Source organism: Diceros bicornis, chromosome 6 (genome assembly GCF_020826845.1).
Source record: "Diceros bicornis minor isolate mBicDic1 chromosome 6, mDicBic1.mat.cur, whole genome shotgun sequence".
Classification (NCBI taxonomy): Eukaryota; Metazoa; Chordata; class Mammalia; order Perissodactyla; family Rhinocerotidae; genus Diceros; species Diceros bicornis.
Window position 1 is genome coordinate 85,832,762 of NC_080745.1, and position 13,132 is coordinate 85,845,893.

At 40.3% G+C, this 13,132-nt stretch overlaps 1 long non-coding RNA gene across 1 annotated transcript; it reads left to right on the plus strand.

The window, feature by feature from the left end:
- The first annotated feature begins 71 nt into the window (after positions 1 to 71).
- On the plus strand, positions 72 to 12,720 carry LOC131407517 (uncharacterized). The gene is made up of 3 exons (XR_009220510.1): positions 72 to 134; positions 8,732 to 8,968; positions 10,788 to 12,720. It is a non-coding gene; the product is annotated as an uncharacterized LOC131407517 (long non-coding RNA).
- Positions 12,721 to 13,132: the final 412 nt, after the last annotated feature.

Below are 13,132 nucleotides of genomic sequence, written 5' to 3' on the forward strand. Positions count from 1 at the left end.
AGGCGCGGTGCGGTGCGGTGCGCGCGGGAGCCGGGGCGGTCGTTCTGAGTGGCCCCGGAGACATAGCAGGCGGTGTGGACAACGGTTGCTGGGCGGCCCGGGAGGCTGGTCCAATGAGGAGAGGGCGTCGTCAGGTAGGTGTGGTGTCCTCGCTCCACGTGACCTGCAGGACCTCCTCCCGGCCGTCGCCGTCTCTGCAGTGGACGCCGGACGCTCCCGGAGAGTGTGCGGAGGCGGGAGCGGGCCGGCGGGCCGGCGGTGGAGTCGGGGTTTGCTCTCTGCTCCTCGCCCCTCCGCACGCACGTTCTGCCCCCGGGGGTGGTCCGGCGGAGGCTGGCGGTTTGGCTTCACCAGGCGGAGGTTTGAGCGGTGTGAGCGAACGGCACTGGGGCCGTGGGGGCGGTGAGTGAGGAGGCTCTGGGCCCGGGCCTCTGCGACGTGCCCTCTGGCGCCCACCGGACCGTGCGGTGGTGCCGCGGACACGGCTGACCTCGTGCCCTCAGGCCGCAGGAACCGGGTCGCCAGGGTTGGACGGAAGAGGGAGAAAGACCCGAGCCCGGGGGGACCGCAGCGCGCGATGGGCACTCGGCCCCGGCAAGAGCGAGCAGACTGGGGCCTCGGGTCTCTGGTGGAGTAGACTCTGAGCTGGGACTGAAGGGCCTCGAGGCTTGGGGTCCGGAAAAGTGGGAGCAGATAGAACTTTCTAGATGCCCTGCGCAATAGGAAGGTAGATGATGCTTCTCTGCCACTTTCTGTCACCTTCACCTGTTGAAAAAACTGGAAATTAGATTCAAATAAAATTGAAACGTCAACGTTCCTGAAATTTGGGCTGTGACTCATGTATTTATGGTGGTATTCTCTTTACAAAAATAGGAATCATATTCTGCCTCTCGTTAGTTTTGTCTTAGTACTTCCTATTCTGGGTTTATGTTTGGTACAAAATACTTCTTATTTTCTTTTCCTTAAGTTTTCATTTGAGTTGTTATATTACGATATGTACCTAGTGAGAATACAGTGTCCTTTTGCGTTTTTTTTTTTTTTTAGCTATGAAGTGGGGCTAGAAAAATTGTGAATTAAGAAATCACTTATCCAGAGTGTATGTTAGATGGGTTTACCAAGATTGAAAGAGAAACCCCACCAAAGGTCTGATATATACAGAATTCGTAAAGTTAAAAGTCCTTAATTGTAAATGTCCTAGTTTTAATGATCGCAAAGATTGGTACTCCACACTAAGTTGTCTACAGCAGTATTTTTGTCCTATATGTCCTGCCTCTTGTGGTCGTAAGTTAACTTTGATGTTTGTTAACCTATTTGGACAGTCCAAAGGAAAATAGGCATTCTTCAGAAATACTGACTTGCAATTTAATGAGCAAGATCAGTATTACCAACTTGATGTTGACTTCCTTAAATAAAGCTGAAAGACCATACATCAGAAAACTAAAGACTCCTAAGGTCCCCTCTTTTTTTCTTTTTTCTTTTTTCTTTTTTTTTTTTGGCTGAGGAAGAGTCACCCTGAGTTAACATCCACTGCCAATCTTCTTCTTTTTGTATGTGAGCTGCCAGCACAGCATGGCCGCTGACAGATGAGTGGTGTAGCTCCCCACCTGGGAGCCTAACACAGGCTATGGAAGGGGATGATGCTGAACTTAACCACTAGGCCACTGGGGCTGCCCCCCCCCCACACACACACTTTTTTCCTTCCCATATACCCAATAAGTCTCCAAATGTTGACTTGTTTCTTTTTTTAAGAAAAACCTTCCTGTCTTTCTCCATCTCTGCTGCTTCTGTTTTCAAGCACCAACTTTCATTTGAACAGTTCTAGGAGTTTCTTTACTGGTCATTAGCTTTTATTTTCTTCACCTCCATTTTATCCTCTGCACTGTCTTCTGATTCTTCTGGTCTTTGCTGCTCCTGACTGAGTCACCATCACCTTTACTCATTAGCATGGCGTACAAAGCCTTTTGTATTCTAACTGCTGCCTTCCTCCCTGTCTCTATCTTTGCACATGCTTTTCCCTTCACCTACAGTGCCTTTTCTTTTGGATAGCAGGGAAAATCCTGTTTTTCATTTAAAACCGAGCACAGACTTCCACTGTGCTACAGAATTAATCAGTAATTCCTCTCTACTACAGACTTTTTAGGTGCTATAATTCTCTTGTGGTTTGGGACTTTATAAAATAATGCTTACATTTGTGTTCCCTACCATCTGTACAATTATTGAGATAAGGAATTATTTTACACCTGTGTGAGGTATTGAGAATAGGTTTGTTGTATGGAATTGATAGGGATAGCAATAGAGGTTGTTTGAGAACTTGATCACAATGTAAGAGGAGCAGAAAAAGGAGAAATCAGTAAATTTGATCTTATACTGTCTTTCAAAGACAGGGTGGTTGTGGTAGTGCAGCAGTGACCTCAGTTTTAGTGTGCTGAATTACTCTTGTCATGAATTGCAAATGCTATTTCTTTTTTTTTTTTTTTACTTGAAATAATAAAGTACATTTTTGTAACCTCATCAATATTACAATGTGATTCTTTTGGCTTTCTTACAGAGCAGTTTATTATTGACATAGGATTTATAGTGGAAATCTCATATCTCTCTAACCATATGATAGCACAGTAGTTCTCAAACACTTTGGTCCTAGAACCTTTTACACTCTTTAATATGTTGACTACACCGAAGAGCTTTTGCTTATGTGTGCTTATATTACTAAGAAAAGAAATATCAACACTTCTGGTTTTAGCTCTGACATGGAAAGAGCTTGGAATTATCACAACTGTCCTTACAACAAGAAAAAAGCTGAACAAAGTGAATATCAACGACTTTAAAAAATTCATTAGATAATTGAGGTCACAGGGCTAACAGTCATCCAGAAAACTGGAGAGAGAGCTGAATACAGAAAATCAAAGTTGAATTCCACTTACCAGGAACAGAATCGTCTGGAGGAGGTAACTGGTAGGAACACTTAAATGGTCATTGATGAATTGCTGGAGGCCGAGTATGGACTGGCTTGAGAGTTAGAAACTCCTGGGGGCCCACTTTTAGGAAACTCCACACTTGCATGGGTTTTACTTCCAGGAGCCTCACCAGATTCTCGTAGTGAAGATTGGAGGAAAATCTCATGCTTCGTGCAGGGGGAGGGGAAAAGTAACCATTTTGAAATACAGTCCACAGTATTCTTAACAAAGGTGTGCCCTCAGGGGAAACTACTTTACCAGAGCCTTATATAACCTGGAGGATGGGCAATTAGACAACTCCAGCCTCTTTTAGCCTTCCTATCTCATGTAAGGGAAGGCAAAAAAAAAAAGGCCAAGAAATACTTTTTAAGGTGACAGCCTAGGGACTCAGGCCAAATAAAAGTAGATTTAGTCATAAAATTGTGGAATGCTTCCCATCCCCAGTGGCTTACCATCACATCAACAGGCTGCAGTATAAAAATAGTGGGTTAGAATTGAGAGAGCTGCAAGACACAGACTCGATTTTATAAGGAGTTTCTAGAGAAACAGACAATAAGGGGAACAAGAGCAAGACACTAGAGGAAATTGAAGCCTCTGACACCTATAGTTACAGCATGTAACTATAGCCTAATATAGCCTAATTCCTAGTCAGATTAACATAAAAGCCCTCACTAATAGCCTGGTTAGCTCAGTTCCTATGCATTTCTCTAGATACATTATGTCTGGCTTTCAACACAAAATTACAAGGCATGCTAAAAGGCAAGGAACACAGTCTGAAGAAAGCAAACATCAAAGCAAGCATGAGAACCAGTATTAAATATCATACAGATTTTGAAATTATCAGATAGGGAATTTAAAATAACTATGATTAATATGTTAAGGGCTCTAGTGGAAAAAACATGCAGGAACAGATGGACAGTGTAAGCAGAGAGATAGGAACTCTAAGGAAGACTTAAAAGGAAATGATAGAAACACTGACAGAAATGAAGAATGCCTTTGATGGACATATGGGGAGACTGGTTATGGTGAAGGAAAGAATTGGTGAACTTGAAGATACTGCCATAGAAACTTCCCAAATTGAAAAGCAAAGTGAACAAAGAATGAAAAACAGAATATCCAAGAACTGTGGGACAGTTACAAAGTCTCCAATTATAATAGTGAATTTGTCTGTTTCTCTTTGCAGTTCTATCAGTTTTTGCCTCACAGATGCTCTGTTTTTGGGCACACATATGTTAAGGATTTTATATTGCCTTCATTTATTCCTTATTCTGATGCTCTGTGTACATTCTATGTGTAATGTGAATACCAGAAGGAGAAGAAAGAAAGGAGCAGAAGAAATATGTGAAGTAATAATGGCTCGGAATTTTCCAGAATTAATGACAGGCACCAAACCAAAGATGCAGGAAGCTCAGAGAACATCAAGCAGATAAATACCAAAATATCTACACATAGGCTTATCATATTCAAGCTGTAGAAAACCAAAGTCAAAGAGAAAATTGTTGCAAGAAGCTAGAGGAGCAAATATATCTTGCTTTTAGAGGAACAAGGATGAGAATTACATCAACTTCTCATTAGAAACTGCAAGAAGAGAGTGGAGTGAAATATTTAAAGTGTTGAAAGAAAAAACCCCACCAACCTTGAATCTGTGTCTAGAAATATTATCTTTGAAAACAGAAGGAGAAATAAAGATAATATTTTCTCAGATAAACAAAAGCTGAAGGAATTTGTCACCCGTAGACCTGCCTTGCAATAATGTTAAAAGAAGTTTTTCAGAGAGAAAAGAAATACGTAGGTCAGGAACTCAGATCCACATAAACAAAAGAAGAGCATCCGAATAAGGCATAAATGAAGGCAATATAAAATCCTTAACATATGTGTGCCTAACAACAGAGCATCTAATATGTGAGGCAAAACCTGACACATCTGCAAAGAGAAATAAACAAATTCTCTATATAATAGGAGACTAACAGTCTTCTATCAGTAGTTGGCAGATCCAGCAGGTAAAGATATAGTTGAATTGAACAGCAGCATCTGTCAACTGGACCTTAGAGAATACTTTATCCAACAAGAGCAGAATACACATTCCTTTGAAAACTCTTGGAACATTTACCAAGATAGAGCACATTTGGTCCATAAAACACACCGTAACCAATTTCTTTTAAATTATACAAAATATACTCTCAAATACAATGGCATTAAATTAGAAATCAGTCTCAGAAAGATAGCTGGAAAGTTGTAAAATGTTTGGAGATTGAAAAGCACACTTCTAAATAACACATGGTTCAAAGGAGTCTGAAGAGAAATGTAAAAATATTTTGAACTAGGTGAAAGTGAAAATACAGCTTATCAAAATTGTGGGATGCAGCAAGAGCAGAACTTAGGGGGAAACTGATAGCACTGAATACATAGAAAACAAGAAAGATCTAAAATCAATTAACTAAGCTTCCACCTTAGGAAACTTGAGAGAGAAGAATATAAATCTAAAGCAAGCACAGGAGAAGAAGTAATAAAAATTAGAGGAAAAATCAATGAAATTGAAAATAGGAACTCAGTAGAGAAAAATCAATGAAATCAAAAGCTGATTCTTTCAAAAGATTAATAAAATTGACAAGCCTCTGGCCACTCTAACCAAGAAAAAAACAAGACACAAATTATTAATGTCAGAAATGGGAGAGGGACCATCACTGCTGATTCCACGGACATTTAAAAGGATAGTGAAGGAATATTTTGAACAACATATGCCCACAGATTTGATAACTGAGATGAAATGGACCAGTTCCTTCAAAGGTCTGTACCAAAGCTTAGGAAGGAGAAATAAATAATCTGAATAGGCCTATATCTGTTAAATCAATAGTTTATAACCTTTCAAAAAAGAAAGCACCAGGCCCTGTTGAATTTTCCAAAACATTTAAAGAAGAAATGGTACCAGTTCTCTACAATCTCTTTCAGAAAATAGAAGTGGAGGGAACACTTCCTAATTCATTGTATGAGGCCAGCATTACCCTAACACCAAAACAAAGTAAAGACATTAGAAGAATGGAAATGTACAGACCAATATCAGGCTCAATTCTGAATACAGCATGGACAGGTGGGAATTGATAGTTGAGGTGCAGTGTAGAGGGTCAATGAATGGAAAATTACTAAGAGGAAACATCAGGGGTCAAGGGGGTTCTGACTAAATCTGCTTAACAGAATTCTTGCTGATGAGAGGCCAGGGTGATCAGATATCACCTAGGGGATGGTGGAGGCTGAGGAACCTGATTAGATATCAAGGGCGATCAGATTGGATGATGGGGGACTCCTGCTAAACTGACTTAGCAGGGTTCTTGCTAAAACTAGATTTTACAAGGAAGTACAAGGGTGAACCTAGGAGAAGGTTCAGGAGCCTGAGTCAAGTTTGGTCAAGCAAAGAATCTTTGTCAGGTACTGTAATTCTCTTGTGGTTTCAGACTTATCAGTTTACATATTTGTGTTCTCTACCATCTGTAGGCTTGCTGAGATTACTGTTTTATGCCTGGTAGAGATATTGAGTACAGGTTTGTTGTATGGAATTGATAGAGTGGTGAGGATTAGCTGACAGCTTTATCACAAACTAAGAGATGCAGAAAATGGCAAAACTATTAAATTCAATCTTATGCTTTTATTCCCAAAGCCAGGCTAGTGGTTGTTTAGAGCTGACCTCAATCTTAATATGATAAATTACTGTTGTCATGAATTGCAACTGATTTTTTTTGCCCTTTAAATCATAAAATATGTTGGAAACTTCCTACCAATATCACTAAGATGTACTATGCAATTTTTCTAGTCACCTATTTTAAAGTTTATTATAGCTTCTTAATACGCAAGAACTCAATATGCTCTTTAGGAGCATATTTCAGATCTGTTTCTGGAATATGAGCCAATGCATATTTGAAAGGTACATTTTAGAAAAAAATGACAGGGTATTAATTTTCTTGTGTCCTTTCATTTAGTAATACAGTAATTTAGATGTTGACCATCTTAATTTTAAGTAGAGTGAGTTCTTACTGTATATACCCTGCCTTTTACCCAGGAGTATACTTCCCAGCAAGGTGGTTATAGGAACTTACCTTACCTCTCAGCTAGTACCACTTGGATTGTACCTCGTCTCCTCCCTTTCCTTTCTTTCTGGTCCTTGCAGGTCCCACGATTGCCAGGAATTGCTTCTTCTCACCCTGCCTCAGTGCTGGGCCTGCAATTAAGGAAGGAGTGGAAAAGAAAGAGTGACCTGTCTACCGTTTTTCCCTGACTTCCTTTCTAGCTACTCCCCATCCCCACCTCATTTATAACCTCTGTTCTGGTTAGCAACATTGCTGGACTCTGCACAGTTTTCAATACTGCCTGTCCTCAACCTTTCTGAGGAAATGTAGAAATGTTGGGGAAGCTCTTGATCTATAGCTGAATCTGTGCCCACATCCATGATTATCACCTATGTTTTACCTTATCCTAAAGCTGCTTTGTGCAGTAAAGGGTTAACTCGGGAAGTCTGGGATGTTCAAAACTTGCACGTTCTACAGAAAAAACTGGCTCTTGACCAGCGCCTAAAAATATCCTCTAAGCCATGGGAATATTCTGCTTGATAAGACTGTCTTTATAATTAGGGGCCTTGGGCCCCACCGGTTAGGTTATGCTAACAATGTGATTTATGGTGAGGGGCTGCACTCCATTGGTTTGACCTCGGAAGGGGCTAAAGACTGAGTAATGTCAGCACATGCCTATGTGATTGACCTCTAATAAAAAACCTTGGACACCAAGACAGATGAACTTCCTTGATTTGCAGTACTCTGCACATGTTGTCACACATCATTCCTGGGAGAATTAAGTGCTGTCCTTACAACTCCACTGGGAGAAGACAGCTGGAAGCTTGCACCTGGTCTCTCCTAGATTCTGCCCTATGTGCTTCTGCTTTACTAATTTTAATCTGTATCCTCTCATGTTAAGAGTCTGTTATAAGGCACACACAGTTAGCAACAAGACATGGTTATGTCTCATAACCGTGTTAGATTTATAACCATAACAGCTTTTTTGAGTTCTGAGTCCTAGCAAATCACTGAACCTAAGAGTGGTCTTGGGGACCCTGACACAGCTGTGGTCATCAATATATGTCAAGAACTGAACATTCTTTCACTAGTAACATCAGTTAATTCTAAGTGGGGAGAGTAGTAGAGTTTTATTAGAGGAAAGTGAGTGTGGCTTTAAAAAAGAACCCCACAGTATTATTACATGCTTTTCTTGCTTCCCTATCTCTGCCCACCCTCACGACCCTAGAGTCTTAGTAAAGAGAACAATTGAAAAATAAAATTAGGGGGCCGGCCCGGTGGCATAGTGGTTAAGTTCGCGTGCTCCGCTTTGGCGGACCTACGTACTGCTTATCAAGCCATGCTGTGGCGGCGTCTCATAAAGTAGAGGAAGATGGGCTCAGATGTTAGCCCAAGGCCAATCTTCCTCAGCAAAAAGAGGAGGATTGGCAATGGATGTTAGCTCAGGGCTAATCTTCCTCACTAACTAACTAACTAAATAAATAAAATTAGGGGAAAAGATTTCTTTAACAATACAAATATTAGGGGTGAGGTAGGTAGAAATCACATAACCATGTTTTGTTGTTAACTGTGTGTGCCTTATAACAGATTCTTAAACACTTTGGTTTCGGGACCCTTTGCCCCTTTAAATTATTGAAAACTGCAAAGGGCTTTTGTTTATATGGGTTTTATCGTACTAAAGTAAAAAAATTAACAACCTTATTCTGCTTGGATCTACAGTGATAGACACTAATGTGAATGAGTCCAGTAAGAAGAGTGGATTGAAAAGGTAACCAGCGTTGAGTAACAAGTATCTTTGGAAAAATCCACTCTAGCTTCAGAATAGCTGGCTTAAAATGAACTTTCCTAATGGAACCACTCCATGGGATTATTTTGTCCTGCATTCTTGGGAACTTGGCAGTGACTTAGATTGTTTACCTAGACTTTTAAGGTCTAAGTGAACCAACTCTTCTTTTGGTAAGTTAATAATGAAGGAAAGTAGCGTCCAAGGTGAATCAACCATAGGATATGTTCTGTAATTTTTTTGTTATGTTTTTGTGACGCACATTCTGAAGAAATAACCCATCAAAAATTCTACATAATATTCTCACAATTCATTTTGATTACTGCATGTTTCCTAAAGAAATTACCCATCTTTATGCAAAATTATAGAATTTTGAGGTATGTTTATTAATGTCCCTCCAGGGGTATGTTGTACTATTGGATTGCAGGTTAAGGGGAAGCTATGGAATCCTTTCTACTGGTTTTACCTTTGATAGCTGTGCTTTTATATACAACATAATGTGAACGGCCAATGTAAATTTTCTTAATTTGTAGTTATATTTATCTCTATGTGCTGTGGACATTTTACTTTTCTCACTTTCTCTCCTAAAATAAATGTTCTCACTTTCTCTCCTTAAATAAATGATGAGCTTTTTTTTTTCCAACAGCGGGAGATGTATTTATTTATGTGTGAATCCCCAGCATTTAACACAGTATTTGGTACACAAATATCAAGTGAACATTGAATGAATAACTTTCACAGTGTTAAAATACAGTGTTCATTTATTAGACTGTTGAGGAGTTTGTTTTAAACATCTTTATAGTTATTTTAAATACATAAAACAATGATAGGAAGTAAGGAAACAGTGAGAAAGCTCATTGGAAATCTCTAGGAATTGCTTTCTTCCAAGAAAGTTGTTTGGGAAGCTTAAGAAACCAAGGAATTGAAATCTATTTCATCATTGTTGCTATGAGCCAGAGGTTGATAACGTTCAGATCCTCCTTTATCTTAGCAGAACTGCTTCTTGTACCTTTGCTGTTTCTTCAGACACTTTGGTGGTTCTTATGGTTAGTGAGATTGATGATTGTTCTGGGTCTAAGTACCCGCTTTCAGCACATTAGGTAATTTACTTCCTTTCAACCTTGCCGTACAGGAGCAGAGCAGTCTTTGGGAAGTCAGAAAAATACTAGATATTGTAAAATTAGTTCAAGATCTGGTAATGTTTGAGTATCTGGCTCACAGTTTAGGATACCTTTGTTACATTTTTTAAAAGCTCAAAAGGAAGATAAGACTGGTCACGTGATGATTCAACTGGAAATGACATTGATGATATTGATGGTGAATATAGAAAAGGAGCCAGTAAGCTTATAAGTTTTATATTGGTCTAAACTTTAGAGGAGGATTTGTTGAAATGGGTATGAATAATACCTCATCGGAGAGTAAAGCAAGAAAGTTCATTTTCACAGGCCCATAAGTGAGTGGCAGTCTAGGGGACAAGTATTTACTAAAAATGTCTACTAGGCTATGAAATAACGTGCCTTAGTTAATCTTCTCAGGACTAGAAGTGAGAGTTTGGAGACGTTGTGAACAATTCCATGTTGGCAAAACCATATTTGGGTTAAGGTAAAGCAGTTCAAGACCTTTCTAAAGGTGGAAATCTGTGACTAGAAAGGGATTCCAAAAGGCGTAGCTCTAGGAATCAGTACAGAAAAGAGAGGATGGGCAAAAGTGAGGAGTGGGATTTTATGGCAGTTGCTGTGATTAAGAAAATCTGGGCTTTGGCATCTAGACTCAGCAACTTAGGTTAGCTGTTAAAGAACTTGAGTGCTCAGTTGGCAGGAAACAATATTAAAGTAACCAGAAGGGAAAACCCGCTTCTGAAGATAGTAAGGATGTCAGAGGTAGAATCTCAGATTTTCTAAGTGCCCTTTTGAAGACTTCATTCATTATACAGATCAGCAAACTTAAACCCAGAGTTGTCACACATTGCTCTTTCTTCTCCCTTGCTCCCAGATGAATACAGTTCCCCATAAGGACAACTCATGTGTTTGGAACAGGCAGCTGGATCAAAGTGAATTGAAAGTGCTCAGGAGAAGAACAGAATGAATAGCCCCCAAAGGAGGAAGATTTAGCTGAGGCTGAAATTGGAACTGGGTGCAGGGCACCTCCTACAATCTCTGTGAGAGTCAGGAGACCTAGGTGATGCAAGAGTCCTGTGCAATTCATAGGGCCCTAAGTGGCAGAACCGGTAAGGTGAGGTCAGTCAAGCAGTCTCAGCTCAAGTTCAAAGCAGAGTGACTGCTCCAGCATGAAGGGTTACTGACCAACCTCCTTCTCTTCTGAGGATCAGAAGGGACAGAATGATGACAACTGTGCCTGCACTTAAGTCAGTGACACTGCCTATGTGTCTTAACAAATCTAATGTAACAGTGATTTAAATCAAGTTTCACAATAAATCCTAAACAGAAGTGACCTGTGCCCCTTCAGGTTGTATGTGTTTGTATGTGAGGGAAATGAGCCATAAATGTCTCTTGGGGAGGGGGTTGCTTTTTGGCTCATCTATTGCCCCCTGTGAGTATTGCAGTGACACCAGAGATCAGGTCAGTCTAAATATGGGGACTGGTATCCAACAGAGCAATAAAAGTTTGAGTTCTTTTCCTCCCCAAAGTTCTTAGCGTACTTAGCTTTTTCCTTAAATCAGCTGAGGTTTGAGTAGAGGGAGAGGGTGTAAAAGGAGACACAGAAGGGCAGAGCCACCTAGTGTCAGTAAGCAAGGCTTTTTTAAGTTCCAAGCAGCTGCCTGCTCAGCCTCAATAAATGAACTTCTAAATTTCTGCCCAAAGCTCTGTATCTTCATTGCTGACACCATTGTCAACGCAAGTAACCAATAATCAATCTAGATTTAAAATGAGGTGCGTGTATTGTATGAGCCAGTTCTTTTTTTTTTTTTTTTTTTGGTGAGGAAGATTAGCCCTGAGCTAACATCTGTTGCCAATCTTCCTCTCTTTGCTGAGGAAGACTGGCCCTGGGCTAACATATGTGCCCATCTTCCTCTACTTTATATATGGGATGCTTTCACAGCATGGCTTGATAAGCAGTGCATAGGTCCACACCCGAGATCCGAACCTGTGAAGCCCGGGCCGCCGAAGCGGAGTGCGCGAACTTAACCACTACGCCACTGGGCCAGCCCTATATGAGCCAGTTCTGAGGACAATAGCCCAGGAGAGCAGCCTCTACCAGGGAAGGAAGCACTGCAGAGAAGTGAGGTGGACAGCAGGGTTATATACCATTTTGGAACAAGGAACATACATCAAGTATGACAGGACTACTTTTTTTCTTTTTACTGCAGTCACAAGATGTTTTGCTACATACAGGTCAATAGTCACAAGATGTACACAGCAGGTCAGTCTGACCCTGGTTTCTGGGAAGGAATGCTTATCTTTAAAGAAATACTGAGCCACCCCTGATGGCCTAGTGGTTAAAGTTTGAGACACTCTGCTTCAGCTGCCTGGGTTTGTTTCCTAGGTGTAGAACCACACCACTCATCTGTCAGTAGCCATGCTGTGGCCGTGGCTCACATAGAACTAGGAGGACTTACAACTAGAATATACGACTATGTACTGGCGCTTTGGGGAGGAAAAGAAAAACACAACAATTGAAAAAAATTAGCAATATTTATTTAAAAAATAAATGCTGATGTGGGAGGGAGGCAGTGATCCCTATCTTTAAAGTCAACATTCTTTGCTTTGGGATACTGTAAACGTTTAAAGCAGATGTACAATTCATGCTTGACAGGCCATGTTAGGCCATTCTGGAAAAACAAGGTCAGGCCAAATCAGTTTCAAATCAAAATGGCTTCTTCATATACCTCAATATATATTAACTTTTCTTATTCCTTTTCATTTGTTCCATCATTTTCCCCTTTTGATAATTTTTTGATAGAAAATGTACATGATCAAAATATTGCCCCTTGGCTTGGTTTCTGCCTGCCCTGGGTCCATCATGTCCCACTGTGCTAGGCTTTTATTTCATTGATTGGCCCAATTATCCACGTTGGGGGGAATAGTCAGATATAGTGGACAAGCATAGAGGTATATATTGACAGGGGAAGCATTTCATAGGTTATGTAATTTTTCAATTAATTTTAGATTGTTGCACAACCTTGTACATCTGGTATTACATGACTTCTTATGATTACATTGTTTATAATTATAGAACAGATATAAAGTATTGGGGTAGTTAAGAACAGTAGTTAAAAGGTACCAAGAAGGCCAGCTAGAGCAATTATAAAATGGGTATGTAGTTTAAGCATGACAGGGGTTTACATGAGGAGATATAAGGTCAGGAATATAAGGCCT